At 42.7% G+C, this 17,962-nt stretch overlaps 1 protein-coding gene and 1 long non-coding RNA gene across 5 annotated transcripts in view; one reads left to right on the forward strand and one right to left on the reverse strand.

Moving 5' to 3' along the window:
* The window catches only part of LOC122451394, a 98,489-nt gene extending 97,657 nt beyond the window's left edge, over window positions 1-832 (forward strand). For all 3 annotated transcript variants that reach the window (XR_006272403.1, XR_006272402.1, XR_006272404.1), the window contains one exon: window positions 694-832. This is a non-coding gene — a long non-coding RNA (uncharacterized LOC122451394). The remainder of the gene's footprint in view (window positions 1-693) is intronic.
* Window positions 1-17,962, reverse strand: part of ZNF704 (zinc finger protein 704) — a 250,294-nt gene that overhangs the window by 72,784 nt on the left and 159,548 nt on the right. The gene's annotated exons all lie outside the window — the stretch shown is intronic.

Below are 17,962 nucleotides of genomic sequence, written 5' to 3' on the forward strand. Positions count from 1 at the left end.
AGACTCCCTGGGAAGAGGCTATGAAAGGAGATGGGCTGGGAGCACGGGAAAGTGGGGGAGCCTGCCCCCATCCCCGAGCCAGGTCTGACACCTGTGAGGAAAGAGTAAGGACAGAAGATTGGGTGCTAAGTCACTTCAGTCGTGTCTGACTCTTTGAAACCCCATGGACTATAGCCCCCTCCCCAGGCTCCTCTGTCCATGGGACTCTCCAGCAAGAATATTGGAGTGGGTTGCCATTTCCTCCTCTAGGGGATCTTCCAGACCCAGGGATCGAACCCACATCTTTTACATCTCCTGTATTGGCAGGCGTGTTCTTTATCACTAGCACCACCTGGGAAGCCTGAGGATTGGGTAGGAAGTACTTGGGAGCAACTCGAAGAAAGTCTCAGCTCAAGCTGATGGGGTCCTGAACCAAGGTTGCCCTTTAGAGGAGCTCCAGGTCAGGCAGAATGGCCCATCTCTAGGAGCCCTGTTGAGCCAGGTCCTTGGAGGAGGGCAGCCCAGGGGAAGCGTGGTTTTACCAGCTGCAGCGGATTCAAAAGAGTGGCCTCAAGAGGCTGGCCAGCAACTGTGTTCCCCACAGCTGCAGCTTCTTTTGAAACGAGATCTGAGTGGTGTACTTCCATCCCCTCCACAAGTACTGTTTCTTTTTGGTGACTATGCAATTTAACACAGGGATCTTGTTTCTTTCAGAGAAAACTCAAAAATCCCCCGGCTGGACATCTTCCTCAGCTTCCTTGGGATACATTCCTGGAGGACCAGCTGTGTGCCTGTGTTTTCCTGATGAGATACGGGTGATATTTGCTGTCGTGGTTCAGAAGGCTGAGCGCTGAAGAACTGATGCTTTTCGAACTGTGGTCCTGATGAAAACCCTTGAGAGTCCCTTGGACTGCCAGGAGATCAAACCAGTCAATCCTAAAGGAAATCAACCCTGAATCCTCTTTGGAAAAACTGATGCTGAAACTGAAGCTACAATTCTTTGGCCACCTGATGCAAAGAGCTGACTCCTTGGAAAAGACCCTGATGCTGGGAAAGTTGGAAGGCAAAAAGAGAAAGCGGGTGACAGAGGATAAGATGGTTGAATGGCATCACCAACTCAATTGACATGAATCTAAGCAAACTCCGGGAGATGGTGAAGGACAGGGGATCCTGGCATGCCGCAGTCCATGGGGTTGCAAAGAGTCAGACACGAGTTAGCAACTGAACAATAGCAAAACATAGTACAGAAGAAAAAGACAGTCAAGTTAAATAAAACATCTGGAAGGATTTCCTGTCTCCAGAACTGTCCGAAGATCACTCTGACATTTACCCAAGCGTTTCCTTTATTAGGGGCTTCCCTGATAGCTCAGATGGGAAAGAATCCGCCTGCAATGCAGGAGACCCTGGTTCAATTCCTGGATCGGGAAGAACCCCTGGAGAAGGGATAGGCTACCCACTCCAGCATTCTTGAGCTTCCCTTGTGGCTCAGCTGGTTAAGAATCCACCTGCAATGCAGGAGACCTGGGTTCGATCCCTGGGTTGGGAAGATCCCCTGGAGAAGGGAAAGGCTACCTACCCACTCCAGCAAATTCTGGCCTGGAGAATTCCATGGACAGGATCACAAAGAGTCAGACACGACTGAGTGACTTTCATTTTCACCTTCCTTTATTATAACTCCTTTGGATTGTGGTCCTTCTGGGTCAAATCCAGGGTATAACCTACCTCCTTAAATAAATCACAATAGTTAACATTTATGCAGCATTTGCTATATGCCAGCTACTGCTCCAACCTTTACTTTTATAAACTCAGTTAATCCTCAAAATAAGTCTATGAGGCCAATATTATCATTACCTCCATTTTTAGGGATGAGGAAACTGAGGCACAGAGAGGTAATGGAAAGTAAGTAGTGGGTACTGGATTCCCATCCAGGCAGTGGGAGACCACCATATGTGTTTCTGATTGAGTGTCTGTGTCCTCCCCAAATTCAGTGTGATGGTATTAGGAGGTACAGCCTTTGGACTTAATTAGGTTTAGATAAAGTTATAATAGTGGAATTCTCCAGGCAAGAATACTGGATTGGGTAGCCATTCCCTTCTCCAGGGGATCTTCCTGACCCAGGGATCTATATTGCTTATAAATATGATATTCCACAGCCTGAGCTAAGACACTGTTTCTACCCAGTATGCTAGGGAAAGAGACGGGTAAGACCTCAAGTGGATAGGGTGGCAGACATGTGAGTGTAGTTGGCCACAAGCTGGAGCCCAGTGACACGCTCACTGTGCAAGCTGAGCCAGCTTGATAGCAGCGAGGGAAAGGGCCCACCTTGGTGAAATTGGGGTGCATGGCAGCATTGCCAGGCAACGCCCAGAATCTTAGGCCAGGGGGAACACCATTCTTCCTGGTACATAGTGTACTTTTGGCCACAATCCGAATTACTTCACGAGCTGTGTATGTTCCAGCTTCCTAGTGACAGATGTCAGAGACTATAAGCAGCTGGGAAGATGGAAACTGATGACAGTCCTGATGACGGTGACAGTTTTGATAGTAGCAGCAGTGGCAACAGAAGTGAACAGTAGCAAACAACAACAGTCTCATGGTAGTGGGACTAATGATGCTTTGGTCACATACAAAGAAGAATAGAGAAGCCCCCTGTGAGTGGCAGGTCAGGTGTAAAGTTTGAATCAGGCAGGAAAAATGACTATATACATGAGCACAAGATTTTGTATATTATTTCAGTGAATTGATAGATTGCTTGAAATTGATCCACAGCCTCCAGCAGGTTAAAAACTATTTTAAAGAAACTTAAGAGAGAACCTACAGAGCTCAAAACATATAATCTGTCTTTAAATAGCCCTGTGCTAAAGGGCAGAATATAACTAATTTTATAAGGAGTCCCAGGGGATTGTGGAAACCTACAGCTACTGGGGCTCAGATTTTTTATCTTTGATGTTGGTCAAAGTAAAAAAGTGGGGCCACAGACACTGAGCAAATGATATAACTTCTGCAAAAGCAATTTATGGCTGATTGACCCATTATATTGATAAATTCTTGAGGAAAGAAATATGCACGTAGATAGAGGGGAGGCAGTGAAGGTAATAGCTCACAGCCCTCTGTCTTCCCTACTGATGTTTAGTGATAGTGCTGAGTGGGTTAGACCACACACAGCTTCCAAACCACTTCAGACTGCAACAGGAAATACATTGAAGGTAGCTCCTTTAGTCTTTTTCTTTTTTAAAAAAAGCTTTAGTCTTTAAAAATGCCTTTAATACAGTTCTACCTTATAGACTATTTTTAAAAAGTGGAATTACCAGAGGATTGAGGGAGCCTTGTCATGAACAGAGAACCAGTTTGAAACAGGAAACAAGGTGGAAATGAATGGGTACCTCTCTGCATGGAGACATGTTAACAACCACGTTCCTGCGAAGATGCTGCTTGGATCATTTTATAAATGATCTGGACAAGGGCACAGAAAAACGTTTGAATTTGCTGATGATCCTGACTTTTGGTTGATAAGGATAGATTTCAGAAGATATTTTAAGCTCATGTCAAATAGACAAAAACATTGGTACATGTGATTGTGTGAAACTGCAAGTAATAAATGTACTTAGAGGGAAAAAAAAAAAAGTATCACAGACTTCCAGGCATATGAGAGCTGAGAGATCAGTTACAACCCGCAAGAGTTTCCTGGGATTAGATGATAGGATCCACTCATAGGAAAACTATCTCAGGGTCAGCCAATCTGACCTGTCATTTGAAGCCACCCCTGGCCTTCCGTAGCATCCTGACCACATGAACTCTGACTGCTTGCTCTCACAGTGAGGAACTCCTCATGCTCAGAGAAAACTCTGTCTTCATTGAGACAATTCAGAAATAAAGTTCTCCTTCGTGTTGAGGCAACACCAGCCATTTCCTCAGGCAGCTCAGGGTAACAGAGCCCGGTTCTGATTCCTCTCCCACATAAACACCAGGCAAATTTGAAGAACTGTGTCCTCAGCCTTGTTTGTTTGTTTGTTTTCATTTATTTTTATTAGTTGGAGGCTAATTACTTTACAATATTGTAGTGGGTTTTGTCATACATTGACATGAATCAGCCATGGATTTACATGTATTCCCTATCCCCATCCCCCCTCCCACCTCCCTCTCCACCCGATTCCTCTGGGTCTTCCCAGTGCACCAGGCCTGAGCACTTGTCTCATGCACCCAACCTGGGCTGGTGATCTGTTTCACCCTAGATAATATACATGTTTCGATGCTGTTCTCTCAGATCATCCCACCCTCACCTTCTCCCACAGAGTCCAAAAGTCTGTTCTGTACATCTGTGTCTCTTTTTCTGTTTTGCATATAGAGTTATCGTTACCATCTTTCTAAATTCCATATATATGTGTTAGTGTACTGTAATTGTCTTTATCTTTCTGGCTTACTTCACTGTGTATAATGGGCTCCAGTTTCATCCATCTCTATAGAACTGATTCAATGTATTCTTTTAATGGGCTGAGTAATATTCCATGGTGTATATGTACCACAGCTTCCTTATCCATTCGTCTGCTGATGGGCGTCTAGGTTGCTTCCATGTCCTGGCTATTATAAACAGTGCTGCGATGAACATTGGGGTGCACGTGTCTCTTTCAGATCTGGTTTCCTCGGTGTGTATGCCCAGAAGTGGGATTGCTGGGTCATATGGCAGTTCTATTTCCAGTTTTTTAAGGAATCTCCACACTGTTCTCCATAGTGGCTGTACTAGTTTGCATTCCCACCAACAGTGTAAGAGGGTTCCCTTTTCTCCACACCCTCTCCAGCATTTATTGCTTGCAGACTTTTGGATAGCAGCCATCCTGACTGGCGTGTAATGGTACCTCATTGTGGTTTTGATTTGCATTTCTCTGTTAATGAGTGATGTTGAGCATCTTTTCATGTGTTTGTTAGCCATCTGTATGTCTTCTTTGGAGAAATGTCTGTTTAGTTCTTTGGCCCATTTTTTGATTGGGTCATTTATTTTTCTGGAATTGAGCTGCAGGAGTTGCTTGTATATTTTTGAGATTAATCCTTTGTCTGTTGCTTCATTTGCTATTATTTTCTCCCAATCTGAGGGCTGTCTTTTCACCTTGCTTATAGTTTCCTTTGTTGTGCAAAAGCTTTTAAGTTTCATTAGGTCCCATTTGTTTATTTTTGCTTTTGTTTCCAATATTCTGGGAGGTGGGTCATAGAGGATCCTGCTGTGATTTATGTCGGAGAGTGTTTTGCCTATGTTCTCCTCTAGGAGTTTTATAGTTTCTGGTCTTACATTTAGATCTTTAATCCATTTTAAGTTTATTTTTGTGTATGGTGTTAGAAAGTGTTTTCGTTTCATTCTTTTACAAGTGGTTGACCAGTTTTCCCAGCACCACTTGTTAAAGAGGTTGCCTTTTTTCCATTGTATATTCTTGCCTCCTTTGTTGAAGATAAGGTGTCCGTAGGTACGTGGATTTAAAAAAAACAAACAAACAGGTTAAGCATCTGATACACCCTCAATGTTCTGCTCAGAACAAGTCTAAATGTCCTAACTATTGAAACTGCTTTCCACTGGTGACACAGTTTTACTTTGCTTCTGTCCCAGGTGCCCAGGACTGAATTCAGTATTTCAGGCAGGAAGTGACAAGTGCTCTGTGAAAGGGACCTTGTTCTGGGGAAGCCTTCCTCATGCCACCGCCCCCCCCCCCATTTTTTTAATAATAGCTTTGCATGTGTGCGCGCATGCTGTCACTTTGGTCGTGTCCCACTCTTTGTGACCCTGTGGACTGTAGCCCCCAGGCTCCTCTGTCCATGGGATTCTCCAGGCAAGAATACTGAAGTGGAATGCCATGCCCTCCTCCAGGGGATCCTCCCGACCCAAGAATCAAACCTGAGTCTCTTACGTCTCTAACATCGACAGGAGGGTTTTTTTTTTTTATTAACTACTAGTGCCACCTGGGAAGCCCAATAACACCTTTATTAAGGTATAATTTATATATCACAAAACTTGTGCTTTTAAAGTGCAAAATTCAGTATTTTTTTTTGTGGTTTTTATTATGTCTACAGAGTTATGCAGTTGCTATTGTTCAGTCGCTAAGTCATGTCTGACGCTTTGTGACCCCATGAACTGCAGCACACCAGGCTTCCCTGTCCTTCACTATCCCCTGGAGCTTGCTCAAACTCTTGTCCATTGGGTCAGTGATGCCATCCAACCATCCCATCCTCTGTCACCCCCTTCTTCTCCTGCCTTCAACCTTTCCCACATCAGGGTCTTTTCCAATGAGTCAGCTCTTTGCATTAGGTGGCCAAAGTATTAGAGTTTCAGCTTCAGCATCAGTCCTTCCAATGAATATTCAGGGTTGATTTCCTTTAGGATGGACTCCTTGATCTCCTTGCAGTCCAAGGGACTCTCAAGAGTCTTCTCCCACTTCCAGAACATCTGCATCATCCCCCAAAGAAACCTCATACCTATCAGCAGTCTCTGCTTATTTCCCACCTTCTGGCAACCACTGATCTGTTGCCTGTATATACTTGTCTTTCTGGACATTTCACATAAATGGGCCGATGGGTGTGAAATCACTTTGATTTGCCTTACCCTAGTGACTAATGATGCTGAACAAGATGTGACATTTTGTGACTGGCTTCTTTGACTTAGTGTTTTACTTTCATGTTTATATTTTCAAGCTTCATCCGTGTTGTAACCTGTATCAGTACTTCATTGCTTTCTATTGCTGAATAATATTCGATTGTATGGATACATCACATTTTCTTTATCCATTCATCAGTTGATGGACTTTGTGTTCTTTTTAACTTGGGGATATAATGAATAATGTTTTCATGAATATAAAAATAAAAGACATACAAGTGTTTGTGCATGTGTTTTAATTCTCTTTGGTGTATACTTAGGAGTGGAATTGCCAGGTCATACAGTAATTCCATGGTTAACCTTCTGCAGAGCTGACAGAATGTTTTCCACAGTGGCTGCACCATTTTATAATTCTACCAGTAAAATATGAAGGTTCCAATTCCTCCACATCCTTTCCAACACTTGTTGTTATCTCTTTGATAACAGCCATCATAGTGGGTACAAAATCACTTTGACTTGCCTTGCCCTAGTGATTACTGATGTCAAATATCTTAACACGTGCTCATTTTCCATTTGCATATCTTTCTTAAAAAGTGTCTATTTAAGTTTTTTTTTTTTTTTAATTGAGTTGTCTTTTTATATTGAGTTGTCTTTTTATATTGAGTTGTTAGAGCTTTTCTAAATTCTGGATATTAGATCAGTATCAGGTATATGATTTGAAAATATTTTCTCCCATTCTGTGGACTTAGTGTTTAACTTTGATGAAGGCCAATGTATCTAATTTTCTTTTGTCACTTGTGTTTTTGTTGTCATACTTAAGAAACCGTTGCCTAACTCAAGGTTATGGACTTTACCTCTATGTTTTCTTCTAAGAGTTTCATAGTTTTACCTCTTACATTTGATCTTTAACCATTCTGAGTTTAAATTTTTTAATATGATTGAGGTATGGGTCTAACTTCATTCTTCTGCATGTAGACACTTTGTCTTAGCATGATTTGTTGAAAACACAATCCTTGAATTATCTTGGCCCCCTTGTGGCAAATCAACCGACCATAATGGGGGACACATTTATAGTAATGATATTGGCCATTTTCTCTTCATACTATTGACTCACACTGAGTTTATCGTACACAAACTCCTGTAAGTGTTTCATAGGTGTTGCTCTTAAGCCAAGCTTCCGCCATCCTTCTCTTGTGCAGGTGGAAATGGGGGCCCAGATAAGAGACTTCATCTTTATTGCTCTTAAATGTCACCTTGTCAGTTCAGCTGGTCATTCCACTAAGCTGACAGCTTTGGGATATGGAGCCTGATGTCCCTCCCAGGTTTATATCATCTATATCATCAGTTATTCAGCTCAGTCATGGAATATTTAATAAAGTTCTTATCAGGCAACTGGTCTATGTTGGCGAAGAAGACAAGAACCCACCCTCATGGAAGAGGCACAGAGAAGGCAGATAATACAGAAGTAAGCTAACAAACAAGATAATGTCAAATAGTGAGCTTCTTCAGTAATGGATCATTTAGGGAGGATGCATGCATGAGTGCTCAGTCGTGTCCAGCTCTTTGCGAACCCATGGACTGTAGCCCTCCAGCCTCCTCTCTCCATGGGGTTCTACAAGCAAGAATACTGGAGTGGGTTGACACTTCCCACTCCAGGGGATCTTCCTGACCCAGGGGTCGAATCTGTGTCTCCTGCATTGGCAGGCGGATTCTTAACCAATTTCACCACCTGGGAAGCCTGGATCATTTAGGGAAATCTCTTTCATTTACAATTGCTTTGGGTTACAATTATGTTTCCACTATCATCTTAGAAGCCAATTATGTCTAAATGTCATTGCTCAAGGTTCATTGCAGAAAGTCATATACTTTGCGAAGGGCCTTCCTTTCATCTGATGCAGACATGAAGGAGAACTCACCCTCTCTGGTGCCACTCAGAGGGGCACTTGGTAGGGATGGCTGGGCCAAGAGCCTCACTCGGCAGAGTCGGGCTTCAGATTCTAGAAGAATACTCTGCAATCCTAAAATGACTCCTGCAACCCGTTATTATTAGAGAAGGCCTGATAACTCCACTGCCACTTTTTCCTGGATAAATAATTTCTGTCTGGAGTTTTGGTCCAAATTGTTTCACTGGCAGCCACAACAGCACATGCATGTTCTTCCTCTCTGTCAAAAAAGTCACTTTGTGGGAAGTCTGTAGTCAATAGAGAATGACCTTTGACTTCAGAGTCCTACTGCAGCTGATGCAAATGAGAGGCACTGGGGGGGAAAACCTTTTCCTAAACCTCTATCCCCTCTGAGATGAAAGTCTATCAACCCTAAAGGAAAGCAACTTTGTTGCTAGAGCTGAAAACAATGCCTGACAAATCCATCAAATTGTGGTTGAACAAAGGAGGGAGTCAAGGAAAATTTCTGCACAGTTCAAAAGTTTGGCCTCTTCTGTAGGTTCTTGTTCATGGGATATTTTTAAAAATTAATTTTTATTGGAGTGTAGTTGATTTACAATGTTGTACTGTCTGTACCTTAAGGTGAATCAGTTATGCATACATTTACATATATATAAAATCTATCTATCTATCTATATAGAATCTAAAAAAGTAGAGATATATATGTATATATATATAGGTTATGCTAGTGGTAAAGAATCCACCTGTCAATGCAGGAGACATAAGAGACATGGGTTCCATCCCTGAGTTGGAAAGATCCCCTGGAGGAGGGCATGGTAACCCACTCCAGTATTCCTCCCTAGAGAATCCCATGGACTGAGGAGCCTGCTGGGCTACAGCCTAGGGTTGAAAAGAGTGGGATATGACAGAAGCGACTTAGCATGCATGCATATATTTCCCATATAGGTCATTACAGAGTATTGAGTAGAGTTCCCTGTGCTATACAGTAGGATTTTTAAAAAACTTTATTTTGTATTGGGGTATAGCCAGTTAACAATGTTGTGACAGTTTCAGGTGAATAGTGAAGGGATTCCGCCGTACATATACATAAATCCATTCTCCCCCCAAACTCTCCTCAGTAGGTTCTTATTAATTATCTATTATATATATATAATGGTGTGTATATGTCAATCCCAATCTCCCAGTTTATCCTTCCCTCACCCTTTCCCCCTTGTTTTCTATATCTGTGACTCTATTTCTACTTTGTAAATAAGTTCATTTGCATCATTTTTTAAGATTCCACATGTAAGTGATACCATATGATATTTGTCTTTCTCTGTCTGACTTACTTCACTCAATATAACAATCTTTAGGTCCATCTATGTAGGGGCAAATAGCATTATTCTGTTCTTTTTCATGGCTGAGTAGTGTTCCATTGTGTATAGGCACCACATCTTTATCCATTCCTCTGCTGATGAGCATTTAGGTTGCTTCCATGTCCTGGCTATTGTGAATAGTGCTACAATGAACACTGGGGTGCATATATCTTTTTAAATTATGGTTTTCTCTGGATATATGCCCAGAAATGAGATTACTGGATCATATGGTATCTCTATGTTTAGTTTTTTAAGGAACTTCCACACTGTTTTCCATAGAGACTGTACCAATTTACATTCCTACCAACAGTGTAGGAGGGTTCCCATGAGACTGTTTTAAAGTTCACTGAGCATCAAGCTTTTTTTTTTTTTCCCTAATTTCGTTTTTAAATTCCTTCTTGGTTAATGGACCACTGACTACTCCCAAGGGGCTAAGAGGATATTAGTGATTGTCTGGGAGCTCTTGGTATCTTTAGACAATCTCTTTCCATGAAATTATTGGATGCTGTTAATGATCTCCTCTGGTCTCCTCTGGGTACCTTTGATCTTTTTCTTCCTGGCTTCACATATTTACATCAGCAGTTTTCTGCAAGAAAGGAGGGCTCTAGAACTGTGTTTCTCTTATCAACCACTGGTTTCCATTTGATGGATGTCGCCTCATAAAGCACAATTGTGAATAACATACAGTTCCCATTCGAGGTCACATAAAGGGGATGGTGAGAGGAGGCTGAGAGGGCCGGTTCTGTGATATTTCAGTAAGTATATATTTTAACACAAAACCTCTCTATTACCACTGATCTTTCTTTTCTGCCATTTTGCCTCCATGCACACAAGGAGCAGTCAGATTTAATATTCATCAATTCAACAGACTCCATGGAAACAATAGTGATTTGTAAGATGAAAAAGAATTACGGATGCATGCTGATCATATTTCTTGGCTGCAAAGCCCCATATTCTGACTCATCAAATTAAATTACTCATTAAAATACAGGCCAAAAAAGTATACCCTGCATTCAGGTACTCTTGTCTATCAGATAAAACAGAGAATGAGATAATATCATGAAAGAATAATTCACTCCCCTGCTCTCTTGGGCAGAAGTGCAGCACACATTTCTGGGATCGCTATTAATTTATGAAGGCCACACAAGATGTGAATTAAATTGCCCCTGTCCTTTGTTTTCAATAATGTCTAAGGTGCATATTTTTATACTCCTCAAAGTGGACATTTTATTCTTTTTCTCATGAGAGGGGCACTGAGACCCCGTTGCGGCTTCAGAATGGGCTCCTGAGGGCACCGCATTTGGGGACAATATCCCCAGGCAATAACTCACTTAGGGTGGTAACTCTGGTGTTTGAGTTAGGGTGGTGCACTCCTTGGCCCTCTATACTGTGCCTTCAGGCTTCTGTTTTGGGGGATGCAGGGTGACAGGGGGGTATGAGGCCCAGGGAAGGGGTGAGGGCAGAGGTTCCGGAGAGGTTCCACCTTCCAGAGAGGTTCCCCACTTTCCAGTGGCAGAAGACTCTCACCTTATAAAGCCTGGTCTACAGAAACTATAAAACTCTTAGAGGAAAACACAGGCAGAACACTCTCTGACATAAATCGCAGTAAGATCCTCTATGACCCACCTCCCATAGTAGTGGAAATAAAAACAAAAATAGACAAATGGGACCTAATTAAACTTAAAAGCTTTTGCACAACAAAGGAAACTAAAAGCAAGGTGAAAAGGCAGCCTTCAGATTGGGAGAAAATAATAGCAAATGACACAACTGACAAAGAATTAATCTCCAAAATACACAAGCAGCTCATGCAGCTCAATACCAGAAAAATAAACAACCCAATTAAAAACTGGGCCAAAGAACTAAACACATTTCTCCAAAGAAGACATACAGATGGCTAACAAACACATGAAAAGATGATCAACGTCACTCCTTATCAGAGAAGTGCAAATCAAAACCACAATGAGGTACCATCTCATGCCAGTCAGAAAGGCTGCCATCAAGAAGTCTACAAAAAATAAATGCTGGAGAGGGTGTGGAGAAAAGGGGACCCTCTTACACTGTTGGTGGGAATGCAAACTAGTACAGCCACTATGGAGAACAGTGTGGAGAGTCCTCAAAAAACTGGAAATAGAACTGCCATATGACCCAGCAATCCCACTGCTGGGCATACACACTGAAGAAACCAGAATTGAAAGAGACACGTGTACCCCAATGTTTATCACAGCACTGTTTACAATAGTTAGGACATGGAAGCAACCTAGATGTCCATCGGCAAATGAATGGATAAGGAAGTTGTGGTACATATACACAATGGAGTATTACTCAGCTATAAAAAAGAACACATTTGAGTCAGCTCTAATGAGGTGGATGAAACTGGAGCCTATTATACAGAGTGAAATAAGTCAGAAGGAGAAACACCAATACAGTATATTAATGCATATATATGGAATTTAGACAGATGGTAATGATGATCCTATATATGAGACAGTAAAAGAGACACAGATGTAAAGAACAGACTTTTGAAGTCTGTGAGAGAAGGCAAGAGAGGGATGATTTGAGAGAATAGCGCTGACACATGTATATTACCATATGTAAAATAGATGACCAGTGCAAGCTCAATGCATGAAGCAGGGCACTCAAAACTGGTGCTCTGGGACAACTCGGAAGGATGGGGGGGAGGGGGTTTCAGGATAGGGGGACACATGTACACCCATGACTGATTCACATCAATGTATGGCAAAAACCACCACAGTGCTGTAAAGTAATTAGCCTCCAATTAAAATAAATAAATTAGTTTTAAAAATAAATAAAGAAAAAAAAAATTGGTCTAATTCTGTATCCCCCTTACCCTACACACATTAGACCTCCTTGTCCAGATGTCCAGCTTCATCCCAAACTAATTAAATCAGAATCTCTAGGGTGGGCCTGGGGCACTGATAGTTTTAAAACTTCCTAGGAGACTCTGATGAATGGCCTATGTTAAGATTTGCTGAGTCTGATTCTGAGGTTAACAGGTGAGGAATCCCTCCTGACAAGGGCCTGGGGACTTCTACCAGCTCCTTTCAAAGGACTTTCTTGATATCACTTAATTTCTTTCCTCTTTATTACATATACCAGGAATAGAGTATTAAACCAAATTTCATACATATTAGAATTAATGGGAGTTTAAGGCTTCCCAGGTGGTGCTAGTGGTAAAGAAGCCACCTGCCAATGCAGGAGACTGAGAGACTTAGGTTTGATCCCTAAGTTGGGAAGATCCCCTAGAGGAGGGCATGGCAACCCACTCCAGTATTCTTGCCTGGAGAATCCCATGGACAGAGGAGCCTGGTGGGCTACAGTCCATAGGGTCGCAAAGAGTCAGACACAACTGAAGCGACTTGGCATGCATGCATAAACTCCAAAGGACTTGTTGGTGTTTGTAGGTCAGAAAACAGGACTGTCTCCAACGCTTAACAGGACCCATCTCCTTCTGCCCATTCTGCTTTCTAAAATACTTCTTTCCCTTGACAGGGTCAAAGGAAATCAGATCACTTAAGAAGAAGTCAGTGACTCACAGAAAACATCTTAGTGCATCTGAGACCCTCTAGCCTTGGCTCACTCAAAGACGTCTTAGCCTTCCAGCTCTGGAGCCAGAGTAATCAAGAAGACCTTGAGCATCCTTAAACACTGCAGCTGATCCTGGTTACTCAGAGGAAACTAACTACATCAGGACTTGATCCACAGGAGTTTTAGAATAGACACCTAACTACACGTACAGAAAACTCATTCATTTTGAGTCATTTAGTCTCTTTATGTTCATGTGTGTTAGTCACTCAGTCGTGTCCAACACTCTGCGTGGACTGTGGCCCACCAGACTCCTCTGTCCATGGGATTTTCCAGGCAATAATACTGGAGTGAGTTGCTATTTCCTCCTCCCGGAGATCTTCCCAACCCAGGGATCGGACCTGAGTCTCCCACATTGCAGGCAGATTCTTTACTGTCTGAGCCACTAGGGAAGCCCTATTTTTGTTCATAACTTAACAATTTTAAGCAAAAGAGCTACATTTTGGGTCCTGGTCTCAATAAAAGATTGCACATTTATTCCTTAAATCTGGAAAGAAGAACTCAAGAGTCTATTCAAAGTGGGATTACAATATTCATCAGCTTTATCTACTGAGGGAGCTTTATATTAAATTCTACATGGTAGGCATGTGCTGTCAAGAACAATATCTAAGAGCCAGATCAGCAAGATTTGTTACTGCTGTTATTCACTGTCAGCTTCTTCTGCTAGTTTGGTTTATCTGCCTCAGGGAAAACTAAGAAAAGCCAATTAAAACACTGCTTAAACTTTATCACACTTCCATTTGTAAGTTGCAAAGGCATTCCATACTCTTTAAATAGCTCTAGTAGTTAAAGCTTCTCTGAATACTTTGAGGTAATGTAAAAGCCCTCTTGGTAGGAAAAAGTTTAAGTAGAAAACATATATCTGAAATATCTTAAGTCCAACCACAGTCCAATTCTCACCTTCAAGTGAGAAGTGGAAGTGTTTGTTGCTCAATCATGTCTGACTCTTTGCGACCTCACAGACTGTAGCCTGTCCATGGAGATCTCCAGGCAAGAATACTAGAGTGGATTGACATGCCCTCCTCCAGGGGGTCTTCCCGACCCAGGAATCAAACCTGGATCTCCTGCATTGCAGGCAGATTCTTTACTGTCTGAGCCATCAGGGAAGAAAAGAACAGAGCTAACCTTGCACATAAATGTTGAAGTGCGCACAGGTGAATTTTTCTAGGAGGACACTTCAGAGCATCCACAAAGTTGCCATCCCCTAGAGATTTTTCATTCACTTATTAAACTCAGTGTTGTCCATAATGTTCTCAACGGAGTTCACTTTACCTGGAGTACACAACCCCTCAGCTTGGCTAATCCATATCCTACCTGCTCTTTAAGTTCTCTCAAATTCCATGTTCTCCAGAAAGTGAAAACTAATTTCCCCAGCTAACATCAATTACCCTCTATATTATGTCCCCCAACACTTTGAAATTCTATTATATCATTGTGGTAGTTGACATCATTCTTCCCAGTCCCTCACTTTCCCCTGAATCCATGCCCTTTTTGAACTGACACTTTTCTATTCTCTAGAGCAGCGGTCCCCAACCTTTTTGGCACCAGGGACAGGTTTTGTGGAAGATCATTTTTCCGTGGACCAAGGGGGTGGGGATGGTTTGGGGATGATTCAAGTGCATTACATTTATTGTGCACTTTATTTCTATTATCATTACATCAGCTCCCCCTCAGATCATCAGGCATTAGTTCCTGAAGCATGGGGACTCCTGCTCTAGAGGCTGAGCATTCTTCCTCACCCCATTGTTTTGGGTGTGCCAGTTCTGACCTTAGGCTTCAAGGCGGGGGCATTGCAGGTTTCTGTTCTCCCCTGTGGCCATTTCACCATCACTGTGAGAACATGCTCTGGCTAGCTTGCTGGTCCAAAGAGGAGGAGAGTCATATGGATCAAACCTGAACCCAGCCCTACCAAATCCAGCCTAGATCAATTGACCCCCGACCAGCCTATATGAGTGAGTGAGGATATATAACTGTGGGTTGGTATGCTCTTTCATATTTTTGTGACAGAAGCTAATGGATATAATTTTTGTACAGTATTGTATTTTAGCTTTTCATATACACAGGTCTGTTCCTTCCAGTAAGCAGAAGCCACACTCTTCATCTTTGTATTCTTTAGCGACTTAGTTTCTTTCACTGAGTGGGCATTCTATACATTGCCATTGGTTTCAATCAGATAATAAAAGATTTTTTCAAGGTTTAAAATCAACAGAGGGAGCTCTTGGCTAGTGATGTCTTGATTATCATCAAAGACTACCTCGTGTGCTCTGGATGGCGGTACCAAAACAATTTGACAAGCTTCCATGGAATGCTTCCAGGAAAGATCAAAGTAACAATAACTACTGATTAGTACACAAATAACTCCTAGTTGCTAGGCCAATAATGGCAGGGTTACTCTTTTCACAATGTGACATAGGTCAATTATCACAAAGCTTTAAGGAGATGGGACAAAGGAACCATGACTTGTCTTGTAAATAGCAGATTTGGGGGTCTTTGACATGTGCTCAAAGAGGTTTCCAGTTTCCACAAACCTCTGAGGCTTTTTTCTTCCTTTTCACCAAGCATTTTGGCTAGTTCGTGGCTGTTTAACTCAAAAGAGGTTTGTTTACCACTTTGTTTTTAGGAGCTACATTAGGAGCCGAGGGCTGGGAGAAAGCAGGTCACTGACAGAAGTATTGATAGGTTACCGAGTACATGAGCAATGAGCCAACTCCAGTTGGAGAACTGGGTCTGCCTTCCGGCCTAGAGTGGCTTCCATAGAACAGATTGTTTCAGGAAATCTCTTAGTTTACATGACATGGAAGGAACCATTACTGATGGGATGCAGTCATTGGTCTCATATTCTATACATGCTGTCTCCTTTCATCCTCACAGTAATACCATGGGAAAAGGGAAGAACTTTAAAGATGCTCATTGATCCGAGGCTGCATGTGTATTCGGAGAAGGCAATGGCACCCCACTCCAGTCCTCTTGCCTGGAAAATCCCATGGACGGAGGAGCCTGGTAGGCTGCAGTCCATGGGGTTGCACAGAGTCAGACACAACTGAAGCAGCTTAGCTGCAGCAGCATAGGTATTAACTGATAAAGCTCAGGTTTACTTTCAAGTCTGTCTGTCTGCCACTCAAACTCAAGCTCTTCCTAGGACACCAGTGTCCTCTGTTGGTGATCCCTGGTGCCTTCTTCCATCAGCAGATGTGACTTCCTTGGGTATCAGCTTCAGCCCAGGTTGCATCTGGGGTTGTCGAGCCCCCTTCAAGGAGATGTATATTTCTATGTCCCACATCCACTGGAAGTCATTCCTAAGGCTTTCAGCCCCAGCTGCCAAGCCACTTCTATTTTCTGTCCTTTTTCCTTCCTTCTCTCAAAGTTTCAGTCAAGGTCACACAGGTTATGAGAGAACTCCTGAACTTTCTTTTTATACATGTTTGTACATGAAAGCAAAAATTGCAAGCGAAAGCTGCTCAATCGTGTCCGACTCTTTGCAACCCCCTGGACTATACAGTCTATGGAATTCTCCAGGCCAGAATACTGGAGTGGGTAGCCTTTCCCTTTTCCAGGGGAATCTTCCCAACCTAGGGATCGAACCCAGGTCTCTTGCACTGCAGTCGAATTCTTTACAAGCTGAGCCACAAGGGAAGCCCAAGAATACTACAGTGGGTAGCCTATCCCGTCTCCAGCAGATCTTCCAGACCCAGGAACGGAACCGGGATCTCCTACATTGCAGGCAGATTCTGTACCAACTGAGCTATCAGGAAGTGCTAAAGTATGAAGTGAATTTTCAAGACTAGTTAATAGAGTAGTCTCTGCGTTGTGGCCACAAGAACTTCCTATATAAATTTCCTCCTGTATTATTCCACAATGTTCAATGTTAGTAACTCAGCATGGAGAAGCCTAAGTATCTGGGAAGGAAAGGAGTCGTTCTCCTGCTGCCTATGGTCTTTTCCTTTCAACCATACCTAGCGGCAGCAGTTAGTCGCTCAGTTGTGTCCAACTCTTTGTGACCCAATGGGCTGAAGCCCACCAGGCTCCTCTGTCCAAGGAATTCTCCAGGCAAGAACACTGGAGTGGGTTGCCATTCCCTTCTCCAGGGGATCTTCCCGACCCAGGGATTGAACCCAGGTTTCCTGCATTGCAGGTAGATTTTTTGCTGTCTGAGCCACCAGTGGCCAAAGCCATTAGGGAAGTGGGAACCCAGCAGAAAGTTCATCTCATTTCCCTCAGTGGTAATGTAGGAAATAGAAGGACAGTTCCCATCAGCCCCACTTTCTCATCAAGAAGGGAAAACTTAAAAGCTGGTAAGAAAGCCCTGCAATTAGCCATTCAAAGGTTAACCAGCTATTGCCCTTTGTTGAATCTCATCAATCTCAGTCAACCAGCTTACCATCAAGGGAGTTAGTGAAGTCATCAGTCCACCAACCAGGCAATCAGAAGCTCCTGGGCCAGGCAGAGAGGTCAGGCATTTACAACACAAAGGCTGATATTAGATGCCACCTCATCTTCTAGGCTCTGCCAGGGCATCTTTCACAAAGTACATACACTGCCCCACTTGT

This window comes from Cervus canadensis, chromosome 12, assembly GCF_019320065.1.
Source record: "Cervus canadensis isolate Bull #8, Minnesota chromosome 12, ASM1932006v1, whole genome shotgun sequence".
NCBI classification, from domain to species: Eukaryota; Metazoa; Chordata; class Mammalia; order Artiodactyla; family Cervidae; genus Cervus; species Cervus canadensis.